The sequence below is a fragment of the Mesoplodon bidens genome, assembly GCF_964165515.1.
Source record: "Mesoplodon bidens genome assembly, chromosome: 11".
NCBI classification, from domain to species: Eukaryota; Metazoa; Chordata; class Mammalia; order Artiodactyla; family Ziphiidae; genus Mesoplodon; species Mesoplodon bidens.
Window position 1 is genome coordinate 30,523,980 of NC_138167.1, and position 14,764 is coordinate 30,538,743.

The 14,764-nt window shown below is 40.5% G+C and overlaps 1 protein-coding gene and 1 long non-coding RNA gene across 14 annotated transcripts in view; one reads left to right on the top strand and one right to left on the bottom strand.

Moving 5' to 3' along the window:
* The window catches only part of LOC308625645, a 259,830-nt gene that overhangs the window by 237,496 nt on the left and 7,570 nt on the right, over positions 1 to 14,764 (top strand). For 9 of the 12 annotated variants that reach the window (XR_014017130.1, XR_014017131.1, XR_014017132.1 and 6 more), the window contains 2 exons: positions 4,427 to 4,570; positions 8,705 to 9,870. This is a non-coding gene — a long non-coding RNA (uncharacterized lncRNA). The remainder of the gene's footprint in view (positions 1 to 4,426; positions 4,571 to 8,704; positions 9,871 to 14,764) is intronic. The other 3 variants (XR_014017136.1, XR_014017138.1, XR_014017137.1) reach the window with 3 other exon arrangements.
* MYRFL (myelin regulatory factor like) overlaps positions 1 to 14,764 on the bottom strand; it is a gene marked incomplete at its 5' end in the record, with an annotated part of 115,719 nt that overhangs the window by 27,103 nt on the left and 73,852 nt on the right. The window lies entirely within an intron of this gene.

The following is a 14,764-nucleotide window of genomic DNA, read 5'->3' on the forward strand; positions in this document are numbered from 1 at the left end:
AACAGCACATTAAAAAACCCCATGATCAAGTGGGGTTTATCCCAGGAATGCAAGGAGTTTTCAATATATGCAAATCAATCAATGTGATACACCACATTAACAAACTGAAGGATAAAAACCATATGATCATCTCAATAGATGCAGAAAAAGCTTTTGACAAAATTCAACACCCATTTATGATAGAAAACTCTCCAAAAGTAGGCATAGAGGGAACTTACCTCAACATAATAAAGGCCATATATGACAAACCCACAGCCAACATCAATCTCAATGGTGAAAAACTGAAACCATTTCCACTAAGATCAGGAACGAGACAAAGTTGCCCACACTCACCCTATTATTCAACATAGTTTTGGAAGTTTTAGCCACAGCAATCAGAGAAGAAAAAGAAATAAAAGGAATACAAATTGGAAAAGAAGAAGTAAAACTGTCACTCTTTGTAGATGACATGATACTATACATAGAGAATCCTAAAGATGCTACCAGAAAACTACTAGAGCTAATCAATGAATTTGGTAAAGTAGCAGGTACAAAATTAATGCACAGAAATCTCTGGCATTCCTGTACACTAATGATGAAAAATCTGAAAGTGAAATCAAGAAAACACTCCCATTTACCATTGCAACAAAAAGAATAAAATATCTAGGAATAAACCTACCTAAGGAGACAAAACACCTGTATGCAGAAAATTATAAGATACTGATGAAAGAAATTAAAGATGATACAAATAGATGGAGAGATATACCATATTCCTGGAATGGAAGAATCAATATTGTGACAATGACTCTACTACCCAAAGCAATCTACAGATTCAATGCAATCCCTATCAAACTACCACTGGCATTTTTCACAGAACTAGAACAAAAAATTTCAAAATTTGTTTGGAAAAACAAAAGACCCAAATAGCCAAAGCAATCTTGAGAACAAAAAACAGAGCTGGAGGAATCAGGCTCCCTGACTTCAGACTCTACTACAAAGCTACAGTAATCAAGACAGTGTGATACTGGCACAAAAACAGAAAGATAGATCAGTGGAACGAGATAAAAAGCCCAGAGATAAACCCACACACATATGGTCACCTTATCTTTGATAAAGGACGCAGGAATGTACAGTGGAGAAAGGACAGCCTCTTCAATAAGTGGTGCTGGGAAAACTGGACAGGGACATGTAAAAGTATGAGATTAGATCACTCCCTAACACCATACACAAAAATAAGCTCAAAATGAATTAAAGACCTAAATGTAAGGCCAGAAACTATCAAACTCTTAGAGGAAAACATAGGCAGAACACTCTATGACATAAATCACAGCAAGATCCTTTTGGACCCACCTCCTAGAGAAATGGAAATAAAAACAAAAATAAACAAATGGGACCTAATGGAACTTCAAAGCTTTTGCACAGCAAAGGAAATCATAAACAAGACCAAAAGACAACCCTCAGAATGGGAGAAAATATTCGCAAATGAAGCAACTGACAAAGGATTAATCTCCAAAATTTATAAGCAGCTCATGCAGCTCAATGGCAAAAAAACAAACAACCCAATCCAAAAATGGGCAGAAGACCTAAATACACATTTCTCCAAAGAAGATATACAGATTGCCAACAAACACATGAAAGAATGCTCAACATTATTAATCATTAGAGAAATGCAAATCAAAACCACAATGAGATATCATCTCACACCAGTCAGAATGGCCATCATCAAAAAATCTAGAAACAATAAATGCTGGAGAGGGTGTGGAGAAAAGGGAACACTCTTGCACTGCTGGTGGGAATTGGTACAGCCACTATGGAGAACATTATGGAGGTTCCTTAAAAAACTACAAATAGAACTACCATATGACCCAGCAATCCCACTACTAGGCATATACCCTGAGAAAACCATAATTCAAAAAGAGACATGTACCAAAATGTTCATTGCAGCTCTATTCACAATAGCCTGGAGATGGAAACAACCTAAGTGTCCATCGTCGGATGAATGGATAAAGAAGATGTGGCACATATATACAATGGAATATTACTCAGCCATAAAAAGAAACGAAATTGAGCTATTTGTAATGAGGTGGATAGACCTAGAGTCTGTCATACAGAGTGAAGTAAGTCAGAAAGAGAAAGACAAGTACCGTATGCTAACACATATATATGGAATTTAAGGAAAAAAATATGTCATGAAGAACCTAGGGGTAAAACAGGGAGAAAGACACAGACCTACTTGAGAATGGACTTGAGGATATGGGGAGGGGGAAGGGTAAGCTGTGACAAAGCGAGAGAGAGGCATGGACATATATACACTACCAAACGTAAGGTAGATAGATGGTGGGGGGCAGCCACGTAGCACGGGGAGATCAGCTCTGTCCTTTGTGACTGCCTGGAGGGGTGGGATGGGGAGGGTGGGAGGGAGGGAGACGCAAGAGGGAGGGGATATGGGAACAGATGTATGTGTGTAGCTGATTTACTTTGTTGTAAAGCAGAAACTAATTTAAAAATCTCATAAGATAACTGTCAAAAAAATAACAAAAAAAATAAAAAAATAAAAATGGGCAGAAAACCTGAATAAATATTTTCCAAAGAAGACATACAAATGGGCAACATGTACAAGAAAAGACACTCAACATTACTAATCATCAGGGAAATGCAAATAAAAACCACAATGAGATATCACCTCACACCTGTTAGGATGGCTATTATCAAAAAGACAAGAGATAACAAGGATCTGGAAAAAAGGGAATCCTTCTGTTGGTGGGAATGTAAATTGGTATAGGCACCATGGCAAACAGCTTGGCAGTTATACAAAAATTAAAAATAGAACTACCATATGAATATGATCCAGCAATCCCATATCTGGGTAAATGTCCAAAGGATATATCACTATCTCAAAGAAATATCTGCACCCCCATGTTCATTACAGCATTATTCACAATAACCAAGATATGGAAACAACCTAAGTGTCCATCAGTGGATGGATGAAGAATGTGTGTGTGTGTGTATATATATATATACATATGTATTATTCAGCTATGATAAAGAAGGACATTCTGCCATTTGTGACAGCATGGATGGACCTCGAAGGTGTCATACTAAGTGAAATAAGTGAGACACAAAAATATAAGTACTGTATAATATCACTTATATGTGGAAACAGAGAATAGATGGGTGGTTGTCAAAGGCTGGGATAGTGGGGGAAATGAGGAAATGTTGGTGAAAATGTACAAACTCGGTTTAGGATGAATAAATTCTGGGGATCTAATGTGCAGCATTGTGACTATAATTAACAATACTATATTATATACTTGAAAGTTGGTAAGGAAGTAAATCTTAAATGTTCTCACCACACACACACAAAATGTAATTATATGAGGTGATGTGTATGTCAACTAACCTTATTGTGGTACTCATTTTGCAATATATAAGTTTATCAAATCATCATGTTGTACACCTTAAACTTACCCTGTGCTGTATGTCAATTTTATCTCAACAAAGCTAAAAAAATGCAGCTGTATGGGAGGAGAGTTTATTTAAATAAAACAAGATTGGACGTGAATTAATAACTGTGGAATCTGAGTGAAATGTATAAATGTGTTTCATTACTATTCTCTCTCATTTTGTATATGTTTGAAATTTTTCATTAAAAATGTTAAAAAAATTAAATCACAAAACAAAAACAAAGCAAAAAAAAATCTCTTGACAAAAGCTGTTTTAAATTTTCTAATTCTGGTATAGATTTTCCTTTACTTCTAAATTTGTTTTATAAAAATAAGGCAGAAGTCGTGAAGATAAGAATGACTTTCCATGGTAAATGTCATATGACTATTTACTGTGTTTAGTAGAAAGCCTTATAATAGAATTATAACTGTAATATTTAGAGTCAGTCACATGGTCAGTCGATGTCCACCCAGCAGTCCAGCACAGGTTCCCAGCCATCACCTCTGACTCCTTCCTCCACAGGAAATCCTTGACACAGTGCTGTCAGTTCAACATCCTAAATCTCCTGAATCTACCTACTTCTCTCCATCCTCACTGGCACTACCATACCTAATAATATTTTTAATTTTTCTTGGCAACTGGCTTCCTTTTTTCCTCCTTTTAAAAAACTGTTTGCTTGGGGCTTCCCTGGTGGCGCAATGGTTGAGAGTCTGCCTGTCGATGCAGGGGACACGGGTTTGTGCCCCGGTCCAGGAAGATCCCACATGCCGCGGAGCGGCTGGGCCCGTGAGCCATGGCTGCTGAGCCTGCGCGTCTGGAGCCTGTGCTCCGCAACGGGAGAGGCCGCAGCAGTGAGAGGCCCGGGTTCCGCAAAAAAAAAAAAAAAAATGTTTGCTTGATACAGTCATTTGTGATTTAGCTCAAACCAAAGCAGACAGTGGAGAATGATATTAACGTCCCCTCTAAACCACAGTCAGTTCTTTTCTGCCATGTCTCCGCACAGGACTTTTAATGTTGCTACTGGCATATAAGCGATGGCTGCAATTGTCCAGTTATGTGTCAATAATGATGAGAAACCAGCTCTGATTTCTGCAACTCAAATATGCCAACACCATACATCTTCCAGGTAGATTCAATGGGCAAGAAGGTAATTCATGTGTTTTCCTATCTAAGAGGAAATAGAGGTGGAGAGGGAATTTACTACTACCTTCCTGATAGTAACGATGGCCCTGACTTTATGGATCCAGTCGGAGGTTACCAAAAAAGTTAACTTCTAGGACATGTTATTGGGATTGCTTCTTATTAAAAGACTTCTGATTTCTTGCCCTCTATCATCACAGTAAAGTCAGTACAAATATGTTCAAAAACATAATCTAGAGTTTTCTGAAAATAACCTTTTCAGTGCAAGTGGTAAGGTCTCCATGGGTTCATTTTAACCATGAATGTGCACCTAGATGCCTGAGGAACTTTTTCTAAGTGTCCAACTCACAGATAGAGGTTCGTATTCATTAGGACAGAGAAGGGCATAAGGCTGGGGCATTTTGAAAAGCTTCCCCATCTGATACCCACTGTTGGTTAAGAACTATTTTATAATTGAATCTAATTTAATTAATCAACTCTGTCCAGTTATTATTAACCACTTCAAATGGAATCCACTACCTCAACTAAAATGTAGCTTTATAATTGTGACGTAAAAATGATTAAACCAGCTTGCCACCAAAAATTGCTCATGAGATTGGGTTTGGGGGCAGTGGCAACTGCTTCAAATCACATGAGAATTTTCACCCACTGTTTAAAAGACTTGCTTTGGGGTGAGGGGACTTACGGACAGCGTGAGCATATTTTTTGAAAGGACACGTAGGGCAGTTTGGCAAGTATAAGTGCACAGGAAAACAACAGGGAGGTGTTTGTGAAATCAGAGACATTATTTAGCTTAGAGTGTGTCTCTGTTGAAGCCTCTCCTTTCACATAGCCCCCTCCACACGCTGTGCTCTAATCATATTGAACCTTGTGCCGGTCACAGAACATGGATCATGTATCCCTCGTCTCTGGCTGCTCCCTCTGCCTAAACCAGCTGTCATCCCTCTCCGCCCACCTCCCTTTCACTTAGTGTCATGTTTACCAGTGTTATAAACCCCTGGAGGCAGGGCCGGCCTCTCGTCCACAGCGGATTCTCCAGCACAGGGCAGTAACACAGGACAGACTTGAAGATTAAATGAGTGAATATTCTTACAGTGGTGATGCATGCCCTGAGGCACTCATAACCTTGCTTTCTGGTGAAATTGAAGAGAGTGGCCAAACATCCACTTTATTTTTTTACCTGAGGTTTTTCTCAGAAAAGCAAAGTCTATATTCCAAATTCCCTTTCCACGTTAGGAAATGCAGGTGAATTAAGGAAAGAAACACTAGTGTTCAACATCCTCAGTGCGATGGGCTAGTGACTCTCTTGTAACCAGCCACGTGGCCTCCACTGATGGAAACAGATGACGGTCCCTTCAGTTCCCCTTCATCCCCTAGGAAACACTTAGACTCTGTAGAAGGCAGTTTGCAAGCTCCTTGCAGGGTCCCTTGGGTCCCTTGCAGGACTGACGATAAATGAGCCCCAATGCTGGGGAGCAGCCAGGCAGTGGACTTGATTTCTCCTCTCTTTGGGAACTACAGCTTGTCCTCTGTCCAAAAACACTGAGTAAGGGTAACAAAGCCTGAGAGCAAAGAATGCTTTGAGAAGTTGAAATAGGCTCTTCTTTCTTTTCCAGTGAGAGTCACAGACTTGAAAATCTCTCGTGGCATCTGATGTTGCATGGACTGATGTTTTTATGATAAAATCATGGGACTAAAACAGCCTGTAATTGAGTATTATGAAAGTGATTGTCAAAGGGAGAAAAAGTCTTTTAGCCAATGGGTGTGCCTGGCAATTGTTTAGGCTTTGGATAAACTCAGCTTTAGATCTTTGTCCAAGAGTTTATTTGTAGACAGCTCACCAGGCCTTGACATGGATTTAAAAAAAAACTAGAATCCTCAAACCAGAAAAGCAGGCTGCTGAGATGGTGTAGGAGCTCAGACTTCAGCTGAACTTTCCACAGATCCCTGGAGGTGAGCTTTCCCTCCTATGCAGAGTTCTCTTGCAAAGAGGACAACTCCTGGGCTCATTTCCCTGGATGTTGTATTTTGACCTCTGCCTTAAATGGGGAGAGCACAAGTTCATAAAACTGTTTCAAATTATGTGTTTTAATTGTTGCCCTTTGTTTGCTTTAGAACTCTTGCTTAATTTTGTTATCTCAGTTTAAATGTAATTTTCTGTGGAAGGGCTTGAGTCCTTTGACCGAGGCAAGTTTCCAGTTGAACTAACACATGGCACCGTTTATTGTAATTCTTTGATTTCTTCTCTTTCTGGGTGACCAATGAGCTCCTTCTGAGGGCAGTGTCTTAGGGCCAACTCAGTACCTGGCACATGTAGCTCAATATTCAGCTAATGAACAGAATCAATAGTTCTTTATCAAACACCTTTGATGTGCTAACCACTGTCTTAAGTACAGGGAGAAAACAATTAGATAAGGTAGACAGGATCTCTGCCCTCATAGAGCATGTTTCCTAGTGGGGAGATTGGCCAAGAGCAAGTAAACCAGAAGTATATGATATAGTTTTAAGTTGTAATTAGCACCAGGAAGGAAACCATTGAAATAGAAAATAATTGTTACTATCTTAAGCCATTGGTATAGATTTGGTCTATTTTATCTTTGAGAGCACTGGGAAAAAATAAAATAACAGCATCAAGTGGAAAAGTATATTCTCATCCTGAAAAAGACAGGTAACCCAATGGAAAACTGGGCCAAACAATTCATATAAGGAGAAACCTAAATAGCTAACATAAGAAAGACATGCACAACTTTGTTACTCATCAGAGAAAGACAAATTAAAACAGTAAGATACCACTTTACCCCAATTAGAATTGAAAAATTTAGAAAGTCTGATAATGTCAGGTGTTGATGAGGCTACAGAGAAGCAGTAAGCCTCATGTGCTGCTGTTATGAGTTGGAGCTGACCAACAGTCTGACAGCATCTCACAGAACTAAGGCTGTGTGTATCCTATACCCCACCCTCCAGTATGCGTGCCAGAGAAAACCTCCCACAGATTCACAAGGAGGCCTGTGTGAGAACGTTCATCACTGCACAGTTGTGGTCAGCAGAGTTGGAAGAGGCCATCACTCGAGGAGGAGAACATAAGGACATATGCCAAGGAATTCCACGTATCAGACTCTGAGCAGATGTATATAATTCAAAGAAATTTAAAACAGATTCAAAAACAACACTAATAATGTTCCAGAAAGCCTGACTATCCAAGGATATATATGAAACACATTAGCGTGCCATCGTTGTGAGGAGTTGGATGGAAGAGGAAATGAGAATGCAGAGAAGAAAAAATGTAATAAAGAAAAAGAGCAGTACAAAGAAGAGGGTAGTACCTCCACTCAAAGTTCCAATAATAAAGATGAAAGAGGAAAATCTATTGGAGAAAAAAAAAAATGAAAGGGATTTCACATCTTGAGGGCTACCACTCTAGTCCAAAGTTTATTTACTTACTCTCAGTGCTCTTACTCACTTTGAGTAGCTTGAAGGCAGTGACAGACTCTGAATATCTGAGACCGAGCTCAGTAGACTGGGAACTTCATGGATGAAGCCCAAGGGAACTAAACTATACCTACAGGGAGGAAGCAGTTCTGACCTAGTGGCCAGATTTCACAGATGAAGAAAAGTCAGCATCATCAGAAAGGGATTGAAGTATCCTTAAAGATTTTATAAGAAATTACTAAAAAATAGTCTCTTTGAAAACTCTAGCATAAGTTCAGCCATTTTAACTAAATTCCACTTTGGTAAATAACATGTGAAATTCCAGGTACTAAATCAGTGAAGGCCTGAATAAACGGGGCTATCTGATTTTCAAAGCATTGCCACCACCCTCTGACACAATATTTAAATTGCAGTCTTAGATGTCCGGAACAATGATTCTTTTCCCAACATTTTATTACTAAAATTTCCAAGCATACAGAAAAGTTTTTTAAAAATTGTAGAGTAAATGCCCATATACCCCCCCACGTAAATTCCACAATTAGCATAGTGCTCTATTTCCTTTATCACACGTCTGTCCATCTGTCCATCCATCAACCCATCTTGTTTAAATGCATGGAAAAAAATAAATAGCAATTACTTTTTAAGAAGACATAACTACAGAAAGAAATTTTCCAAGAAAACAATAAATGGCATATTTCTCTCTAAAATTTAGAAACAAGAGAATTTTCTCCCTGCTGCCAGTGTAAGAAGTTCCTGGGAAAGAAGATGATCTACAAACAGGTGATCAGTTGTTAAAATATCCAGGGTTGGTTTTAATGGCATATTAACTCTAATAATTCAGCTTGGAGTCAAATCAATCAGTGAGTGCAACGGGGAATACTAACCTCCTGTGGGGAATATCACTGCAACTAATGAATGAATTTTATTTCCTCTCTTGATGAGAAAAGAAGGGACTTTTAAACTAACTGCTGAGTAGGACCTTTAAAAAAAAACCCGTTTTGATTCTGGGCTGGCTATATGAACTTAAACTAATATAATTTTTTATAACTCAGTTTTTCTGTATTTAAAAATGAAAAATAGTATTTGTCACTCTATAAAAAAAATAAGTCATTTCAGAGACACCCAAAGTGGTGGTATCTTTGAGCGGCACCTGAAAAAAATTTATTAACGATTAACCATTTATCAGTTATACTATGTTGTGGACCTAAAAGTTGTGGTCCTAAGAAGATTTGCATTAAAAAAAATTCATTTATGAAAGCAACTGCTTCATTGGGGGAAAAAGTGATTAAGGTAGAATTTCAACTCACCATACGAAAGTTAGTTTACTGTAGAACTGTAAAGAATAAAATAATTTGTTTTGAATAGCTTTAAAGATGACCTTATAATCCCCCAAACTGGCTAAGCCAAGTTCTGGACAAACTTTTATCTGAGGCTGAAATTCATGCTCTTAAACTGGTGTGCCATATACCATCAGGGAATTTTTAATCATCAAAATCAAAGAGATTTTGGTAAGGTTCATTTTCCTCTCATCTCCTCCATCTCCTCCCAATTTCCTTATCGATCCTCTCTGCCCACTTGGCTTTTTGACACTGTGTTTGCCCCATGTTCTCCTCCTACCTTCACCCAATCCTTCAGCCTTCCCAGGGCCTCTCCTTCTCCTATAGACCATCCTGGAAGTGTTCTGCTGTCTTTAGCCCTCTTTGTTTTCTCATCCTATATGAACTCGAGCGCCTGCTGGGCCAGGCAGGTAACAGGAAGCAGAGATGTGAGGCTGCCGAAGCCCCTCTGGGGGAGTCGCTTCTCAGCACCACATTACCAGATCTGATATTTCAAGAGAACCGGAAATCCAAAATTTGTGTGAAGATCTACTTTTTAAAGGTAAGCAACACATTTGAAAATTTTTAAAACACCATGAGGGAAAAAAGTCTGCAAGCCAGACTGGGCCACAGGCTTCCCATCTGTGACCTGCGTCCATGACCTTTTCCTTATGAATTAATATCTTCACCCCTGTCTGTAGCTCCCCCTTGACCCCCAACTTCTCTCTCATGTTCCACACTCCCAGTCACCACCTCTGGATGTTTTCATCTGAATGTTCAGCTGACATCTCAAACTCGAAACTGAACCCATCTTTTCCCCTAGAAAACCACTTCTCCTTCAAACTCCCTTATGTTGATAGAACCACATCTCTTCCTTTCACTGAGATTCAAAAACTCATGCATTAACATAAAGTCTTACTGAGAACCCACGAGGTATCAGATACTGTTCTAAACAACATAGGATTGACGAGGCACATTCTCTGACCTCAAGAAGCTCACAGTCCAGTAGAGGAGATACCAAATAGAGAATGACAACACAATGTGATGGATACTCTAGAAGCTGTCTATCCAGAGGCCTAAGGCAGTATGAGGACAGGAGCAATCAAGGTATCACGGAATTCATTAACTCAATCAACCAAGATATGTTGAATTCAATTCTCCAGTACTCTAAGCCCTGGGGTTAACACCTCATATAAAGTATTGGAGGTACAGTTTTGAAAAATATAGAAGATTTTTTTGTTCTCATACAACTACCCGGGGAGACTGGCAAAAAACAAGTAGGCAAATAAACAAGATCATTTCAGTTAGGGACAGAAGTCTCCAGGCTGCTGTGAGCAAGTTTGCAGTGTATCTCCTGCACAGAGACCCAGCTGAGGGGGAGGATGAGGGCTGCGCCAGCCAGAGGGAGCTCCTGTTTCTAACGACTGCAAAGGCACTCCACACCCTCGCAGTGGCCCTGGGTCTTACAAAGTGAAATCGAGTGCCATGGAGACTCTTTTAGACAAGGTGGTCAGGGAAGGTCTTGCTTTGCAATCCAAATGATGAGATCATCTGAAGGGAGAGTCTTCATGGCAGAGAACATCAACAGGACAGCTCGAGGCAGAAACAAACTTGGAGTGTGAGGAACAGAAAAAAGGCTGGCGGAGGAGGAGCTAGGAACAAGACCGTGCGTGTGTGTGTGCAGACACATCATATTCTGAAGGTGTCTGGGGGTTGGGGGTTATGAGTGTTAGAAAATGAGTCAGGAAGAGAAGATTCCATCCAGATTGTGGAGGGTTATAATAATAAGCCAATGAAGAGCCAAAACTGGGAAAGGGAGATTATAGGATCAGAGATTCGTTTTGCTTTGTTTTGTTTTTAAGGAAAATGATTCTACTGGTAGCTAGCAGGTCAGTTAGGAGGTTGTTATAATAGCTAGGGATAAAAATGGAGAAAATAAAGAGAATAAAGAAGGAATGTGATATACAAGAGACAGTACCTAAGTAAGAACAGCAGGACTTGTCTAACTGGACCCCGTGGATGAGAAAAAGGAAGGCTTGGGAGGCCTCTTGTGATGCTCTCCCCACTGCCACCAGCCACACCCCCAGTCCCCACAGTCCACCACTGTCTTCCTTCCCTTGTCTCTCAGTCTCCCCCCTCCCTTTCCATCTGAGAACACTTGCCTAGTCTCCAGATAGCCTCTCCCCTTCCTCTGAACTGACGTGGCACTTTATGCATCCCACAGATTTATTCCATATCACGTTGTAACGCAGAGCATTATTTCTTGTGTACCTGTCACATCATCCTGCTTAGACTGTCAGCTACTTGAAGACAGGAACCAAGTGTTATTTACCCTTTCATGACTCAAATAGACAATTCCTGCCACATTATGGTTGCAGGAAAAATAGAATCAATGAGTAAAAAGTAGCCACATACGAAGTTATGGCAGGGCGGCTTGTGACATGCAGTCTTAAAAACATGCACATACAGATTATTCAACGCCAGTGGATCATAAGATGAACCTCATCTTTACATAGACTCGGTTGTGAATTTGTTTAAGGTAGTTCTTACATTTATTGTGTGCATTTTTCTTACACCAAGTACACCTAATAATAATGCTCAGGAAATGTAACCACCTGTTCCCAAATAATCACAGAAACAAATTTTAAAAGCTGCCAAGTAAAGAGAGAGATGAACACGCCAAAAAGCAGAGCCCCAGTGGTCGAATGCAGGAGGAGACGATGGGGTCCACTCTAAGGCCCCCTTGCTCTCAGCATCAGCCCCAAGTCCTTTCACTCTACCTCCCACGGCTGAGCTTTCACTGGGCCACACGAACCATGAGAAATTTATGAGAAGCAGTAAATCACCCCGTATAAGAGAAGTTTATCTTGCAAGGTCATTTCTCCTGTTAAGAGAAAAAAGTGGCTTGTACCAACTTTGGCTGACATCGCTGATCTCCAGCGTTCGCTGGTTGTATGGACAGTCTGTAAAGATCCAGCCATTCTCTTTCCTATTTCGGCACCACGTTGCAAAGTACATGTGGAAATGATACAGCAGTCACGGAGCATAACATTTTAACATTTCCATGTTCTAGTTTGCATTTTAGCTTCAATGAGAATTTCCTTATAAAAAAGAGACATTTGGGGGAAGAGAACTGGAGTGCAGAGGGAGAGACTGTATCTTAATTGGATCTCCACCTGTTACTACAGCACACAAAGCCCGGGAAATCCTAGCGAAGGTCTTGAAAACCAACAGCCCTGGGTGCGGCAATCAAGGTGGCCACGGTGCCCACGTGAATAAGGAAGAGTCCAGGAAAGCAAGAGGTTATCTGTAACATCCTTCTTATCAGTTAACAAAGAGCATGGGACAACAGGAGCCACATACCCTGCGTTCTTAATCAGAGAATAAAGGGTATTCTGGGAAGTACTTCTAATGTAGAAGAGGGATATTCCACAATGTTGAGGATTAAACCAGCTATTGAACTCTATCCACAGAAGTGAGCCAAAGAAGAAAGCCAGCCTTCGGAGTATGGAGGTGTGGCCTTAGTGACATCACCATAGATTGTATCACTACAAGATCCTGTTACTAAGAGAATCACCCCTTTTCTATTCTGGACTCCTGTCAGTTTTACTTATTTATAAACTCAGTGCCCCCTTGGCATGGATTGCTCCTCTGGTGATGAATGTACCTGGCTGCGTGGAATGGGAATGCCACCCCCCACTTTCCCAGGTCTCTGCACTTGGCTTCCTAGGAATGAACTTGGGGTGTAACCTCCCCTGGGAAAGTGAGGGGTTGGCCCTCGGAACTCCTGTTGCTAATCATCTTGACTGTCTCCCTTCAACTCACCTGGGAACAGGAAAACACTGGGCCAGGGGAGAACTAATTATTTTGCTGAACAGTGACAGTCCTAAGGCCCCGGGCAGGCGTTACCTACACAGGAAACATAGAAATCTCTTTCCTGAGTGTTCTAGGGAAGGGCCACACCCAGAAGTGATACAGCTGCTACCAGATGAAACCCCAAGAGCCCCACCTTGGCCGCCTGGTGACACACTCCCAAGGCCGTACCCTAAGGCTGACAACTGTGCCTCTGCTCTTTTCTCTCAACCTAGGAAGCTTATGAAAATGCAAGAGAGTGAGGGTGACTTTATTTTACAAATACCTCTGAATATATTTTATATTTTAGTATATATAAAATAGTTTATATTTTAAGCAAATTACATAAAAAACTTTAGTGTTTTATTATTAAAAGTAAATTTCTGGGGAATTTCCTGGTGGTCCGGTGGTTAGGACACAGCGTGCTTAGTGCCGGGGCCCAGGTTCGATCCCTGGTCAGGGAACTAAGATCCCACCCGCTGCATGGCATAGCCAAAACAATTTTTTTAGTTAAAAAAAGATAAATTTCTGATGGTAACACCTCTCAACTGAAGTGATAGCCTCGGTGTGAGGGACCAACGAATTTCTTCTGTGGAGGACGTGGTCCTGGGAGACAGGAGGAAGTAACTTGACTTCCACCACTCGGCCCTTGCGGCCCAGTGAGCAGGCCATCCGGTGCTGTTATCAAAGTATTTGTTGTCCAAGAGCTTGTAGGTAGAAGACTGTGGAAGGGCCCAACATGAAGACATACCCTCTACCTTGCTACTCCAAGTGTGCCTTGCTGACCAGCAGGACTGGCAAAATTGGCTTCACCTGGAGACTGGTTAGAAATTCAGGATCTCAGGTCTCACTCCATTCTTGCTTAACCAGAATCTGCATTTTAATAACTCCCTTACTGATTCGTGTACACTTTGAAGTTTGGGAAGCACTGCCCCGAGGAACTGACAAATTACGAATTAGTCTCCACTCAAACATCTCTACCTACTGCCCTGAAATCCCCATGCCTATCAGCCTTCCCTCCAGCATCAAATATAATAATGTGATATAAAGCAAATCAGCCGCAGACTGAATTTGCAAACCTCACAAAAGATGCAGGGTTTCACAGAATTAATAGACGTGACCTCGGAGAACCACTCAAATCACAACCAAAGCATTGGCAAGCGAGGAAATGGCAGGCTTAGACTCCTTAACAAGCGAAGAGGAAATAATCTACAAGGATGGTGACATTCCTTCAAAAGAGAATGATTTGAATATCAAAGAATTCTGACAGGCCCCTGAGGAAAAACAATGAGGCTCATGAATATCTTTGTAAAAATGACCCACTTTATGATTGTGCTGCGAAAGTCAAACATATAGTTTTCTTAAAAAACTATGCTCCAAAAAAAAAAAAAAAAAATTCAACACTTCAGTCAGTCTTCAATCATTCTAAGGAGGAGCACATTGTTTTAATTATAACTTAAATGATATTATGTGAGAGAAATGACACTTTTGTAAGTTTTAGTTCCATTTTTCAAGACAAAGTCTAATCAGAACTTGCTGTCACTATTTCTCCTGATGTTTGGTCCTTGTTTGAAGGGCACTTCTGCTCAGTGGACTGTCCCAGG